Source organism: Camelus bactrianus, chromosome 12 (assembly GCF_048773025.1).
Source record: "Camelus bactrianus isolate YW-2024 breed Bactrian camel chromosome 12, ASM4877302v1, whole genome shotgun sequence".
Lineage (NCBI taxonomy): Eukaryota > Metazoa > Chordata > Mammalia > Artiodactyla > Camelidae > Camelus > Camelus bactrianus.
In genome coordinates, this window is record NC_133550.1 from 9,019,537 (window position 1) to 9,036,441 (window position 16,905).

A 16,905-nucleotide genomic window follows, 5' to 3' on the forward strand; every position below is an offset into this window, starting at 1 on the left:
ACCTACAGCAGTGTCTATCCATCCAGTCTTCCTACATATAGCCCAAGGCCCATAGAGACCTTGTGAACAGATTAGAAACAAAAGGGGAGGAAAATACATCACTCCACAGAATAAATAATCATGAAAATGTAATCTCAAGCAATTAAGTTTATTAAATTTCTGCTGCACAGGTCCTCAATATCTTTATGCCAAGTGTCTTGGCATAAAGGAGGGGTGGGGAAGCTGGCCTAATTCCTTTCATATAATAAATAGTTTATACTACACCCTGCAAATTAAACTAAATGCAAAATATTCAAGCTCAAACATGTTTAGATATATACATCTTACTTTTATGTATGTTCAAAATGTATGAATCAAATAAGAAGCTATCTTTGAGACTTTTCCAGAAAATCTTCAGTGACAAAAAACACAGTAACATTTTATATTTGACGGGCATTCGAAAGTGTCTAGTCTTCTTTAACGTGTATTAATGACCGCATTTGAATTTTGGACACCTTGTGAGTTTGAGGAAGGATATGATCACCATTTTCTAGGTTACAGAACCGAAGTTTAGGAGGTTAAATGACTGGCAGAAGATCACAGGACTGGTCCTCGGACAGCAGCCTCGCAGCCCCGAGCTCAGGGCTTTGAAGTCCTCGGCAGCAGGATGAGTCCCAGATACAAGTCTCATTAACTGTTCTCTCTCATTTTTTCCGATCCTTGAGTTCATTGGCTCTCTAAGCACTTTGGATTTAAAATAAAAGACTCCATTCTAGTCTTTACTCGTCTGTTGGTCAGCCGTGTGACCCTCGGGCAAGTCACCTGAACTGTCTGAGCCTGACTTCTTCATCTGTGATGCGGTTAGAATGCAGCTCTTGGCTCTTTGCAGTGAGATCGCGTGATGCACACCCAGCCCAGAAAGTGCTCAGACAGTGACTGGGTGCTGCTCTTCTAAAACCTAAGTGGATACTGTTTCCTCCTTATGTGCATTTGTAACGAGAATTTCATCTCAAGGTAGAAGTCACAGGGTCAAACCTCAGCTTCACGCCTGGGAGCTGTGTGATTGCAAGTGAGTCCTTGAGCCAATGTGAGAATTTTTGTTCACTGTAAAATAATGGTTTTTGAGGGATACTCATTTTTAACATTTTCCAGTTTTATTGAGATATAACTGACATAGGACACTGTGTAAGTTTAAGGGGGTACGAACATAATGATTTGACTCACATATTTCATGCAATGATGACCACAGTAATTTTAGGCAATATCCATCATCTCATATAGAGACAAAGAAAAATAAAAAATCTTTTGCTTGTGATGGGAACTCTTAGGATTTACTCTCTTAGCTTTCCTTTTTTTTTTTTTTTTGTAAATAACAATTCAGTCTTTTTCTGGGGAAAGAGAATGTGGGAAGTAACTTGGTTCATTTATTTATTTTTAGAGGCGGTACTGGGGATTGAACCCAGGACCTTGTGCATGCTAAGCATGTGCTCTACCACTTGGGCCATACCTCCCCCTAACACACGGTAGTGTTAATTATATTCATCATGTTGTACATCACGTTCTAGTATTTTTGACTGCCTTCCTCCAATTTTAGTGATGTTAATTTGTCGCAGATTGTTGTGAAAAGTCAAATGGAATAAACAAAAAAGTGAAAGTCTTCGGCACTGAAAAAGTGCTGCTAACGCACATGTATTTAGAGAGAAGCCTCATTAGCACTTAGCACACTTAGCAGTGTTACACTGCCCTCCCCGTGTGTGTAACTCGTCAGCCATTCACTCCACTGGAGTGACCGCATGCTTGAGCTCGATCCAGTTAGACTCCTGGCCTGCTCAGCTCTCGGCCTCCTTACCCCTCCTGCCAACGTCTGCTTTGCAAAAGAGAGAGTGTTAGATGAGGCCTTGATTTCTTTAAGAGTTATGCAAAGATCACTTTTTAAATGTTCTTTGTTGAAAAAGTATGCAGTTTATTCTCACTTGTATGAGAAAAATATCCCTGAGGTTGGCCACAGAAAGGAGGCACAGAAGGGCTCCGGGAGGTGAACAGACATACTTAAGGGGTGACTTTACATCCTCCACGTGCAAATGATGTGAGTTGTTTCGCTTCAAACTGGACTTTCTGACTATAGAGGGAATTCACACAATAATCTGAGAGATTCCGGTTAAAATCACAAATTGTCCTGAAATTTCCTTAAGATTACAGTTGATTCTGCAGATTTGGGGATGTTGATGGTTTAGATCATTGTAATTCTTCCTTTTATTTATGTAATTAGATATTGTTCAAATGTTATATTCGAAAGAAAAATTATGGAGAGATTAAGAAAAGCTGTTTCATTAGGTTTGTAATCGTATGTTTTAAAAATCTTCACAGATTGCTGTAAATTCATACATTCATGCATTACTCTCTAGTTTCTTAAAATTCAGCTGGAAGTTTCCTTTTCTACGACACCAGTAATAAAGCCCAGTGCGTTTCCTGTATGGTTAAATCATCCTGAAAACCATTTAAAACATGATATACAAATGAAAGCGAAGTTGTCTTTTAGAGCTCGTGAATATACCTGCAATGCGCTCTGTGTGCTTTGTGATTTAAGTGGCAAACAGCTAAGGCATAAATAGTATGCCACTACGAGGTTCCTGAAAAGTCATTTTGATTCGAGACATATTTAATTTCTACCTCAGAAACGTAGTTTTTATAATGGAAGAAACGGTTTGCTGCCAGGAAATCTAAATAATACTCTCATCACAAGCATAACATGCTGTATCTTTCCTGAAGTCGGTATGTTTCATTGGATCATTTTAATGTGCTTTGGCTGAAGAATGTCAATATCATTCTTCGGATGAAAGGTGGTTCCAGTAATGCCTGGTGTCTAAGCGTCATTTGTAACACAAATGATGGGGAGCTTGTGGCTTAATGGCCACTAATTTGTATTGAATTTATGATGCATTGTGGCCATTAGAAGTACGCTGCTTTACATCAGTTCTTGGGGGGTAAGAGTTCTCTTTGTGGTGGGTTTTATTTCTTGATGTCAGCTAGGAAAATATGCCCATTTTAAAACCAAAAAAAAAAAGAAAAAAAAAAGAACAAGTCTGCAATAAAGTAGGATTGAGTCAGAAGTCTACCAATTTCATGTAGCAGTTCTCATATATCATGCCTGTCACCGGGCCTTATCACGGGTAACCGTGAGGGTATTTTTAAGTAAAATACTGTGTGGCCCTGCTGGTTTTGCATTACATTCAAACATAAATTTAACATGCAATTTCTACTGTTTTTTAACACTGTTTCTTAATATATATTTATCACGGAATATTTCAGGGTAAGTAAAATATTGTATATTTCATGTCATGAAGGTTTCCATGTATTTAAACACATAGCAACCTTAGAGTAAAATTAAACTCTCAAGTAACACTTACCAAGTGTAAATACTGCTCTGTGATTGGCGCTATAGGAAAAAAGAGCAGCAGAATTCATTCATTTGCCCTTCAGGGAGATTACCGTTTACTTGAGATGACAAGATTTGGGTAGGAAAGTACATTTTAAGGCATGGTTTTAATAAGAAGTGAACACAACAGGTGGTGAGATTTCTTCCCATACTTGACAGTAGATGGTGTTGGTGGTTGGAAACAGGAGACCCAGGCTCTAAGGATGGACCATCACGGACATGGTGGAGTTTAAGTTGGGCCTTAAAGGAAGAGCAGAATATGAGTAGAAACCTAGCGGAGAGGAAAGAAGAAGAAGAAGAATAGATCATGATAGAATGTAAAAAGCAAAGTGGGAACCTGTGACGTTGAAGATGGTAGCATGGTGAATGGGCCGTATCTCATTTTTAGGTATTTACTCTTTATCATTCTGCAGCTGATAGGCAGTCAGTTAAGAGTTTTAAGAAGAAAACCTGTGGTCAATAATAAGCTTTTTGAAAGATCGTTCTGTCCATCTATTTGTGTCCTGTAACGGGCCGTGTGGACTTCAAGTAAGGAAGGAGAAAAAGGACGAAAGAAAGAAATGGCTTCAAAGTCTACTTAGGAGCTAGAATTGGCCGTACTTTTTAATTAATTTGATGTCAGATATAAAACACAAGGAGTTATCTAGGATGATGGCTAGACAGTGATACCACTAAATACAATCAGAAATATGGAAGCAGAGCAAATTTTATTTTAGAAATTTGTATGAAACAACATTTGTGACAACTGATCTTGAAATGTCAGTGATATATACAGCTGCAAATGCTAGGAAGAGTTTCAGTTTGGACTTTTGGGTTTGGAACTTCTATCGTAAAGTCTAAAGAAAGCTGAGAGCAGAATAAGAAGATGGTTTCGCATTTAGTATTAAGACGAGCAAAAGCAGGCTGTCAGTTAGTGTATCATTACTATTGTTACCTTCATCAAGAGCATCCTTAAAGGCAGCCCAGGTTAGTTCTAGCCATACTGTCATTCCTCAGAGGTCCTACTCCCATGCATCTGAATCTAGTAGAAAATTATTTTAATTTTCCTTCAAAGAATATCGACAAAGTAGACAGCAGAATGATTAGGGGATTCATGGATGAAGGTGTCCTTGCAGTGAGTTTTCCCCCCAAAGTCAGGCAAGTAATACTTAGTGTTAGTTAATGTTTAACATGAATGACAGTTCACTACCAAGAAACACACATGCATACATATACTTACATAGTAATTTGAAAGAAAGGCTCTAAAACTTAAAAGTTACTATTTAAGCAGAAATTGCTACAACTATTAGACTCTCATAATAAAGTTATTATATGCTACACATTTGAATAAATCAATTATTAAACACAGTTGACCCTTGAACATCACAGGTTTAAGGCCTCCGACCCCTCGCTTGGTGGAAAATTCACATATAATTTTTGACTTCCCCAAAACTGAACTATTAATAGCCTACTGTTGACTGGAAGCCTTACCAATAACGTAGACAGTGGATTAATACGTTTTTGTATATGTATTACATACTGTATTATTACAGGAAAGGAAGCTAGAAAAAGGAAAATGTTACTAAGAAAATTGTAAGAGAAAATGCCTTTGCAGTGCTGTGCTGTACTTATCGATACTGTAAGCTTCTGTCATCTGCCTCTGAGATGCATTGCCTGTCAGCACCTGCATCAACACTGTCTTATATTATACAAAACACTGTAGATGTTACATGTATGGCTAACACTGGACATCAGAAATGAAAAGATACTTGAAAAAGAAATTCATCTTTATTGATGGGTATAATGAACGACTCATGCATTGATAATGAAGCAGAGCAATAAGGCTGCTTTATGGGGCGCAGTGCAACTGATATGACTACTTAATATAGCTAAACAGAAATGGCTGAATATTATAAACCTTTTATGGCTATGGTATTGGCGTCATATTCATAATACAGTATTGGAAACATTACATTTTTTTAAAAAATCATTTACCTGTGATGATAGGCTGATACGTAGTTAGTTTATCGAATGACAAAAGAGAGGCATGCTGTACCATAATTGTAATTCTTTGAAAGCACAGTTATACACCAGTAGGAAAATAACATATTATTAATTGTATATTGAATATCATTCACCTTATGCCTATGTAAGAATTAACTAGTATGTACATATTTTTATGCATTCGTGATATAACTTTTTCTTAACTTTTTGGTATTTCTAGGCTACACAGTTCACTTGCACTTTTTTGCAAAGCATCCCATAATCTCCAAAAAATGTTTTCTAATTTATGTATTGAAAAAAATCCACATATAAATGGAGCTGCATAATTCAAACATGTTTTGTTCAAAGGTCAGCTGTACTCGCTGTAGACACATAACAGAGAAATTATCATCCAACACAAGGATTCAAAATATATCTGTACAGAAAAACAGTATAATGTGTAGTTATTTTTTTCTGATTATAAAAATTATATTTTTCTAAATGTTTTCTAACTCTATGTTCTAATAAGTCAACGCTAGATCGTATCTTCCTGTTCCCTGACCCCCCCACACATCTAGATCTTGGGACCTTCCCCACTCTGGGTGGCTACACGGAGGCATAAATCCAGTAACCAAAGAAGAGCATACAAGTGACACATCACGACTGAGAGGGTGGGAGGTGCCTGGGTTGCATATTTTAAAGCAGGTGATGTCATCACAGTGTTGTGAACTGTTCTCAGACTCTAACAACCAGATTAGTAACTGCTTCTCTCTAGGTCTGGAGTAGGTAAAGGGCAGATGGAGCTGTATAAACGAAAAGGGTGTAAGCAGAGGTGATCTTGTGCAGGAGAGGGAAATGGAGCTGATTTCTTAAATAGCTGGAAGACTCTTCCTTCTGCCATTACCTTGTTTGATCCTTGGAAGAGCCTGTGAAGTGGTCTGCAGACCATAGACTGAGCACTCTGAGTTACAGAGATGCTATGATCATCCTAAGTCAGTTTTTTACAAAGTTGATCTGAGATTTGACCATCAAAGTTTCCTTATTTTTTTAAAACATGGTATCAGAGTGGACGTGCTGTGTGATGCATTACATACAGCCTTCGCTTTCCATCAGATGCCACGTATCCACAGCTCTGTACTTCACAGTTCACTGGTTCTTGGGCATCTATTTCTGAAAAATAAACACATCTCCATTTGTTAGACTGCTTTAGGATAGCACATTATTTTAACGAGTACGTTTTTGTTTTTGAGCCTTGTTGCCATTTTTAAGGCTGTCAACGTTATTGTGTAATTTGATATAAATTTGGGTTAATCAGTTTTATCATGACTTTTGAATAAATTATTTTTCTATTTAAGGAAGGACTTGTCTATTTTCTGAAACTAGATATATTTTAATCCATTGGGTGATAATTACTAGCTGTGAATATAATGACAAGAAAATAACTTAGAAACTTTATCTTTCTTCAAAATGGTAAAACTAAGCAAGCATCTTGTTGTACTATTTATGATAAAGTTGGAAGAAGTATCTAGTAGAGTACATAAATTAAAATCTAGCTGTTTAATTATCTACCTACCTACCTACCTATCTATCTGTAGGGCTCCACTTTTCATATGAGATTGTGTTCTTAGAAACATTAAAATAGTACTCTTTTTTCTTATTCACTGAGTAAAATTCACTTCATATTTGTAAGTATTTTTCTGAATACCTCTGGTCATAATTAGGGAATTATGAAATTACAAATTTCACTTAAGTTCCATTGTTTCTCCACAATTATTAGACTAAGAAAAAATATCCAGTTGCTAAAAAAGATAGACAGTTGTTTTAAATAAATAGAAATAAATGTCTCTCTAGAGATATGGCTTTAAGATACAATAATAAATATTTTGTTGGATAAGTTTGGGATAAATTCAGAGGAAAACATTAATTCAGTATGCTTTGATGTTTCCCTTCTGAGTGATAGAATAATGCAGTGGTCTTCTTTTTACACGTTAATTATGCAAATGTCGAAAACTGTGTCTTTTCAGAATTATTGTAGGTCAGTACTTGTCAACTTTTTGTTTTTACAATTGTGGTAGTTACTGATATTAGCATGATATTAAACCTAGTTGTTCTGTGTTTCTAATGAGATTTGTTTGTGAATCAGAAATAGATGGCCTGTTGTTCTCCTTGGTCATAGAGCAACTAAATACTATGTTTTTATTAGCACCCTGGAATTTTTTTTACCTCTGTGGATCCCATTAGTTTAAAAATCATAGATTTTATTAGCTAAGAAGTACACAGACTATTTAACTCTGCTATTCCAAGAACAAAACAATCTAGACTTAGGTTTTCTGAAACTAAAACTGTCTAAACTTGAGACATTTACTTACATTGCAGACAAAAAATTCTGGCTTTTCTGGGAATGAATGTAGGCTTTACTGTCCCTGAAATATTATACCATTTGGAGGAAACACTTTGAAAAAAATCTAAAAGCATCATACTTTTCATATTTTACTAAGCATGTGACCTTGTGAGTGGATCTCTAGGCCCTCCCAGGGCCTTGCAAGGAACCCATACAAGTACAGGGCTCTGAAGCTTAAGGGGCATTAGCTTCACAGTAAGCCTACATTTGGAAATATTAAAAAGATAAAAGTCAAGAAGCAGATTCGTTAGTGGCTTCATTATCATTAGTTAAATATTTGATAATATTGTACATGGATTCTCTTGTTAAATATTAAACCAAGTGTGTTTTCAACCAAACTAGTTCCCAGCACTTTCAGTATTTAATTCCATTTGCAAGAAATTCACATGTATCTTGACAACATGATCTTTAACTGCAGGGATTACTGCAAACTGTACTTCTGTTTGCAGGTGGAATATTTGAAACTTTTCTTGATCTCTACAGCCTTCATTCAGTGCAGGTTAGTCAGAGTCAGTCCCAGGGACACGCAAATGTTCATTGCTGAATAATCGGTGGATAGGATTTCGTTTCATTTTTCTTTTCCTGGGTTAGAAACATTTGTGTCCTCTCAGTGTCTGACAGTAGGTCTCCAGCTTGTCACATAATGGGGTTGATACATTTATTCCTGAAGTTCAACTTGAGGGATGTACAAAGGCATTCTTTATTATTTGTAATGGAACGTGTAAAATCTCAATACATTTGTGATTCTCTCACTAGTACTCTGTGCTATAAAGATGTAGAAAATAATGATTTACCTTAAAACGCTGTTGTGTCTGAACCTATTTATTCAAACCTTCCTTCTACTTCCTTTACTTTTGTTTGGCTAACATAAATTATTTTATATTTCTTTTTAACTAACAATCATGATGACAAAAATTAACACAGTTTTATTTGAAGCATAAGTTGCACATACCATGAGTATATCAATGTGTAACATCTGGCATTTGGCATTCAAGTTAAACAGTAACCATTTCGAGTGAACAGTACACATTCTTAGCAAGAAACAGAAGAAACTGCCTGATGCCTAAGTGTTTGGAAATAACAATGCCAGAGTGCCCAACACTTGGAAACACTTGGTAGGGCTATATATTTTCAAGCATTTCTCTGTTTGTTCCCTTGGTAACCAGCCTCGACACACAAATTCAGAGCACCTGCATGGTGTCAGGGTATTGTTCCAATATTTACTCCAAGAGAAATTCTGAAGTTGGTCATTCTGAAGATGGGGCTTGGGCAAGTTGCGTCTGATCTTACCAGCCCTGCTCACTGTATCCTCTTAGGGTGCTTCTTTCTTTCCTTCTCTGGGCCCTCAGCAGACGACCACCGTACAGGATGGTGGTACACTTAAACTCTGGCTGAATTTGTTCTCTAATATAAACTGACTCAAGCTAAACACATAAAGGTTTACCAATCTGCTTCACTGCTTTTTATGGATTGTGGCTAACTCTGGAGTCAAAGTTGCTCTGGCCTTAATTTTGGGGGGAGATTCCGCAAATTGGGTATCTTAAGGCAGAATGCTGTGGATGGCTGAGCAGCCTCCCTCTTCATACCTTGGAAGGCTTTCTCACTGAGTTGTTCCATTCTACTTCAAATATCCAAATGGAATGTCTGAAGATAAATTCATAGTGACATTTCCTTTATTATTGTGTGTACATAGTATGACATTGTGAATTGGATGTAAGGGTTTATAACATTTTGCAAAGCTGCATCTTTGCTTATGTATTATTTCTGTGTGTGCTGAAAATTTACCACTGACCTTGCAAAACGTCCATCCAACACATTCACCATCAAGCAGTCATCCCCATAACTCAGACATTTCTGGAGGTTTTCTTAGAATTTTCTCTCTGCTACAAATTATTGTACAAGAAAAGGATAGAAATAGTGACTTCTTTCAGAAGCAGCAATGGAATGTAAATACCAGAATGATCTGATGACCACTGTCATTCTTTTAAATGAATGAATGAGCACAGAACCACAAAAGGGTGTATTTTGTATTCAATCCTTATTTGAACTTATATTTCCAGTACACTTCCTTTAGAGTATGGCCAGCCCCCTCCTTCGCTTTGGGGGTGAGGTAAGGTCTTTTTACCCCCAGAAACTAAGGAAGAATTTTAAATGTCTGGCATGTAAACAGTACTATCTACTATTTGTTGACTGAATAAATGAATTCCAGAACGAGTTATTACCAAGGCATAGGATTGTCAAACTTTATAAAGAAAGCTTTAAAAAATCACTTAACCTAGTGATTTTCAAAAATCATTCAATCAGATGAACCGAACTCTGACAAATAAGAACACTTGCTTTTTCTGAGGTTCTTTCAGATGTGAGAACCTGCCTCTCTTTGAAGGTAATATCTTCATGACCACTGAGCTGACAGCATGATAACTGGAGATGTTCAGAGATATGCCCAAGATTGTAGACGAATAACCTTTTGTTCTCTACTTAACTAAACCACACTGCCATTTATTTATTTCTCCATTTAAAATGAGAAATCAGTCATCCTCTATACAATTTCTGATAGTGACCCCCCCTCACCGCCTTCCCTGTAGAGTGCTCAACGTCTAATTTTTGATAAGCAGTTAATGGAGTCAGTTCCCATTTCCTTAAACAAGAATGAATTGTGTGTGTTCCTGAATCTAAGAATTCACCTGCATCTTTTTAAAATTCTATACTTTTCTAGCGTTTTTTCATAATCATGTTCTTTTTTAAAATGCTATAAATGAAATTATAATAAACACGTCACAGATGATAACTGTTAATACTAAAATAGAAAAATCAACAGAAGGTAGAACAGTTGATATAGCACTGAGCCTAACGATGACTGTACAGACTGCATATTTATTGTGGGAAACAATTTCTCATAAGTAATGTACATTATTTTTAAAGAAATGTGTGCATCTCCAGTAGGCACTATAGCAATTAAACTTAAAAATTATTTCAGAACTAGATCAAAATTAGTCATATAAGAAATTTGTAACTTAACATATTTTAAATTGTAGCTTTTGTTAGTAAGACATATTAAATATGCTATTTGAAAAATCTTAGGATTGAAAAAAACTGTAAATGTCAAATCAACCCTCAGTCCTTTAAGTCCCTCTATAGTATTCTTAATATATGATCACATATCCTCTGCTTGAAGAGCTTAAGGGCAAATAATTAACTTTCAAAGAATTAAGAATATCCTTCCTGTAGAAAATTCAACCTTCTGTGACTTCTGTCCTGTCTAATAACTCTCTCAATCGAAAGTTTTTCAAGTAATGAGAGGAAGCTATTATATTTTTCCTGAATCATCTTTATCCAAAATAAATATATACTTTTTTGTCCCAACTGTTCCTCCTATAACATTGTATCAAGTGTGAAAGAACTCTCCTCTTCAGATAATCCACTTCTATTTATCCAGCCCGGAGTATTTCAATGGGAGCTTAATGGAATATGGGGTTGGACAAATTTTTGTGGTATGGATTTTGCACATGGCAGGAGGCTTAACATCTCTGACGCTGTAAACCAAATACTAATAGTGCTCCGAACTCCAGTGAGAACAGACGTATTCTCTAACATTGCCAAATGTCCTCTTGTGAAAAATAGATGTTACCTCAGTTAGAAGCTCTGATGGGCAACGGACTTGAATAGACTTCTCTCTAAAGAAGACGTACAGTGCAGCCAACAAGTATATGCAACGGTGCTCAGCACCACTAGTTATCAAGGAAATTCACATCAAAACCACAGTGAGATATTATCTCACACCTGTCAGAATGTTTATTATCAAAAGACAAGAGATAATAAATGCTAGTGAAAATATGAAAAAAAAAAAAGAGAACCTTTTTACACTGTTGGGTACGAATTTTCCGTTACGAGATGAATACTTCCGGAGATCTAATGTATCACGTGGTGACTATAGTTAGTAATAAGATACTGTATACTTGAAAGTTGCTAAGACAGTAGATCTCAAGTGTTCTCACTGCACATGCACGCACACACACATAAGCAAAAGGTAATTACGTGAGGTGATGGTTTAATTAGCTTGACTGTGGTAATCATTTCACAGTTTATACATATTTTGAAACATCATGCTGTACATCTTAAATATATACAAATATATATAAGCTCTGAGACTGTAGGTGTTTTTGTTTGTTTGGTTGGTTGGTAATCTCAAGTCCTCTGTATTAAAGTGTTTACGTGGGTGGGGCCTGCCGATGTTAACTGGCAGACCACTAGAGCACTTCCCATGAGCCGAGTTAACAGTAACCATCAGCATTCTCCTAAAACACCTAGCAGTCCTAAATCCAACCCAGACTTTCCATGTTGTGTTAGAATTTCATTAGAAATATGGTAAAATATCTTGAAAAAGATTGATGTTCTACTGTCTGTATTTCTTTGACATAAATGTACAGAAATAATGAATTTAGCTTTAGTTAATAAACATGCTGGGGGATTATAGCTTCTTATTCTAGGTTTTCTTTAAAAAGCTTTCAGTAATCTAATTTGTTCCTGTAAACCTTCAGAATTTTTGTCAAATTCGTCAATCTGTGAAAAACGTGTCTGTCTGTTTTGGAGAAGTGGATTTATTTCCCTGATGCTACTTTTCACTAAATCTTCTCTGTCCCTTATATTTTAACACATTGATTTAATTACCTGCTCAGCATCTATCGTGCTCAGAGACACTCCTTACTTTTCCATATTTTTCCATAAAAATCTTAATTTTCTAAGGTTTGAATCTCATAGCTACTAAGTATCTTGGGCGCTACGCATTTTCCCGTCTTCTCCCTTCTCTGGGTTTAATTCCCTCAGCTGTTTTATAACTTTTCTCTTGCGTTTCCATGTCTTCTCCAAAAGTCCGCAGTTGGCTTCTATTTGAGTGGCCTTAAGCTTCCTTTTGTATTTGTCTAATTTCTTCCTTTTCTGTATCAAGTGATTAATGTACTTCCCAAATGAAATCTAAGCTTACGTTGCTAAGGATTTACAGTTACTCCTTCGTTTTTTTATATAGTTTAGATATTCTGTTTAGGCTTTTTAAAAAATCCTTTAAAATCGAGATACAGTGCAGATACCTTCCTCTTTTCCTTAAGTATTGTGGTGAGTCTGCTTCTGAAAACAAGTGTTACTACCCCCACGTCCAGTTACTCCTCCTTCTGTGGGTCTTCATCGCAAGCACTGTTGCTGCAAGGAGTGTATACATACTTTTTGGAACTTGTTGATTCCTCATTGAAAAAGATCAGAATAGCATACGCCATTTATGTGAACAATAATAGGTCTTATTCATTTGTTCGTTCATGCATTCTAGCTTTGCCTTGTGAACACTCACAGCTAGATCCGCTCATGGAGGTTCTAGATGATGTCAAAAGACATACAAAGTCTTAATGTAGCTTTTTCTGGATAACATTGTCTCCTAGATTAATAGCAATGCTGCATAGACTAGAACATATATGTCCCACAATTAATTATAAACAATGAGACTTCAAAGACCATTCCTAACAGTTTAAAAACTTTTACTCTGAATTAGTAAGTATGTGTGTGTGTGTAAAGGCAGTTTGTTATAAAGAGGTTAAAAAGAAGCCAAACATAACGACATAGCTAGACAATGTCATATGTTTTATCTAAACCCCCATGAAGTTCAGAACGCCAAGCGACCCTTGTCAACTTAAAGTTCATTTAATTTATGAATGCATGCAGTGCAATAAATGTGGGTGCCACTTATTTCAGGGAACCTGTAAAACAAGCTATTAAACAAAATACCCAATTCTTCAAATTAAAATCCCATAACAGCTTCTCAGTTAGACATGTGATTGAACCAAACTTTTTTGTTGTAACCCTTGGTATTTCCAAACCTACCTTTCATGATACCACAGTATTTAAGAAAGAAAAAAAAAAGAATCTATTCTACTGCAGGTTTATCTGCTGGGATGCTTCCAGCGTAAACACTCATAGACGTCTTCCACACCAACTGAACGATTACCTCATTTAATAAAAATGTTAAATAGAGGGTGACGGCAGAATGGCATCATTAGGGCTCCAGGTCCACCTCACCGCGATGCTCTTGGAAATGCTAGCTTCTGCATGTCAGCTGTTCCCTCAGGCCAGCTCTCTTCAGGTTCACAAGAGGGCTGTTCTGCTTCAAGGCTACATATGCAAGTGAGATGACAGTGAGTGATTTCTTGGTAATTCTTTTTAAGCAAAGGAGAGCTTCCCCCGAAATTGCTAGTCGATCTCCACCCGTGTCCCCCTGGCCAGAGCTGTGTCGTCAGCCCAGCCCTAACACATTCAGCTGAGAGGGGATGGATGGCCACAACTGGCTCCCTTAGGAAATCAGGAGTGACTCCCACCTCAACATGGAGTTTAAGTCTCTGAACACATGGGTGTGCAGCGAAAAGCAGATTCCTGCAAGGAATCCGTGTTCTCACAGAAGAGGAAGTAGGAAAAAATAGATGCACAATCTTATAACCGAGAGTATCAGCCAAGGGAGCTCTCCTTTAAATACCAGTTATTAGTGCTCTGTGACGGCTGTTCTCTGGAATAAGCAGAGAATACTAATTGTGACTACTCGGGAGTGTTCATTGCACACTAGAACTTATGTAAAATGTACACAAAGAATCCTAGGAGCACATTCTCTTGGCACTGTGTCCCTTGGATTCAAAACACACACCCCCACACACAGGGACCTCTGTCCCTCCACTACACACACGGTCAAATGCTGTGGTAGACAGTGGCAGTGCTGCTGGGGTTGGTGGATCTCGCACCTTTATTCAGGAATTTTGGTTACTTAAAACTAGTTGTTACTCATAAACCAAGTCACTTTTAAAGAGAAGAGTTAAGGTGAATGAAGATCATATACACATCTCTAGATGGCCTTTAACCCAGCATGTGTGCTGTGTTTTTGTTTTCTGTGTGGTTTAGGTAGGAAGAGAAGGGAACCCAGTAGATTAAAAATCCTATTTAAAGTCTTGTCTTCTGTGATAAATATTAATATCATACCAATGTAGTGATGGCGGCATCTCATAGATACTAAATGAACTTAGAAAACAATTTAATGTAAGTAAATTAAAAAAAAATTACTATCTACTATACCTGGCTTACTATCTACTATCTACTGGCTCTAATTCGAAAAGATACGTGCACCCCAGTGTTCATAGCAGCACTATTTACAGTAGCCAAGACATGGAAACAGCCTAAATGTCCACTGACAGATGACTGGATAAAAAAGTTGTGGTGTATATATATATATATTCCTCAGCCATAAAAAAGAATACAAATAATGCCATTTGCAGAAACATGGATGGACCTGGAGATCATACAGAAATGTTACTTTTATTATTATGCAGTTATTGTGCCAGCCTTAAACAAGTTAGAATGTCTCTTCTGGTTGAGAGTGATGTAACCTACGAACATGAAGGAAGTGCCTGGTGTGTCTGTCCTTAGGCACGGCGAATTAGAACGGCTGCTTTCAAACCCTTTGATTTTTATTAAAAGGTTTTGGTAAGATGCCAGTTTGCCCCCATCCCACCCCACCCCCTTACAAATAGCATGGTCATCCTTTTTAACCAGCTGTGGTTATGCCAGGTTGGCACAATCTGTGATTGAATGGAGATAGAAATGGAAAGAGTTGAGGAAATACAAAAATAACTACCTTCTCCTAAAAGCAAAATTCAAGAACTTTTCTCACTACCAGGCCAATGGCAAAACAAGCATTAAGATACGTAAATATAGAAAAATATTTAATATAGGAGATACGGGAAATGGTTTATAGGTGTATAGGTGAATTTTAAAATAGCATTTAGTCCCTCATTAAAGTCTGGTAGCTTCATCTGTTGAAGTGGTGAGACGTCTCTCCGAGGAGTGGCTGTATCTGCCAAGAACTGACTGTGAGAAAAATAAAACATTTGTTTATAAGGGAGGAGAACATTCCAAACAAAGGAACAGCAAATAGAAAAAAGAGTTTGAAGACCAGTCCACCCCTAATAGCCTCCATCCTATTAGTGCAGCTAGCGTGTTGATCAGCTCCTTTCTTGATTTCTACAACTACTCAAACCCATTCGTTCAAACCCTTTGTACGCCAGGTGGACGCTGAGTGGATGCGCTGAGTGCCTGCAGCAGACATAAAGACTCAGCTTGTGCAGGGCTGGCAGGGCTCTGGTTAGTCCAGCCGGGGTGACCAGCACTGGGCAGCGCACTACCTGAAGGTGATCTCCCTGAGTAACATTTTATCCCTGTCCTTTGTCAAAGCGAATGCAGTCGCTGCTTCCTAATGATCAGGGGCTCTCCCCGCGTGCCTTTTACTGACCTCAAATGAAAGGTGATCCCATAGAGAGAGAAACCAGGTAGATTTTCAGCCCCAAGTTCAGTGCAGGAAAAAACCTCAGACATATGAACAATCAGTGGGTGAGAGGATCCCGCCCTCTGTCCAAATGAAAAACAGCAACAGTTTTCTAATTCAAAAGAATCTCTTTGAGACATCTTTCAAATTTAGAGAGCCTCTGTTACTAAGTAAAATACTGCTGAGGTAAGTACAGATAAATTTCTGTAACTGCAAACAACTTTCTCCCAGTCCTGCACTAGTGCTTTTTGTCATTTGACTTGACAGGATACGACATATACAAATTTGAAATAAAGCAAATGAAAAATCAATTATAGCAGTTTTATCATTTCTTCTGTTAGTGTTTATGCTATGCACAAAAATTTTATACAGCTCAAACTGATAGTCATTCTCAATCCATTGTTTTAGATTGATAAGTATATTTTATGAAATGCTCATTACACAACATACTCCCCAAATTTTCTCACATTTATCAGGTACTCAATGCAATATACAAAAGAAATAAAAATAAGCACTATGAGTTCATGTTTACAGGACAGAATGACAATATACCAAAGAATAGACCAATTCATATATCCATACATATGTCAAAAATAACATAACATAACATAACAAAAAATCATCTCTTTATGACAATATACAAAACTTGAAATTAGCAATAGGAGAGATATAGTATCGTCATTGTATTCAGAGTCCCCAAGATCACTCCCAGTTTTGATGGTTGGCTATAGACATTGACAGGACTCAACAGTAGCTTTTTCATGGCTGTGATTTATTAAAATG

General features: G+C 37.0%; 1 protein-coding gene across 17 annotated transcripts in view; it reads left to right on the forward strand.

Moving 5' to 3' along the window:
* SLC16A7 (solute carrier family 16 member 7) overlaps nt 1-16,905 on the forward strand; it is a 141,797-nt gene that overhangs the window by 106,067 nt on the left and 18,825 nt on the right. The window lies entirely within an intron of this gene.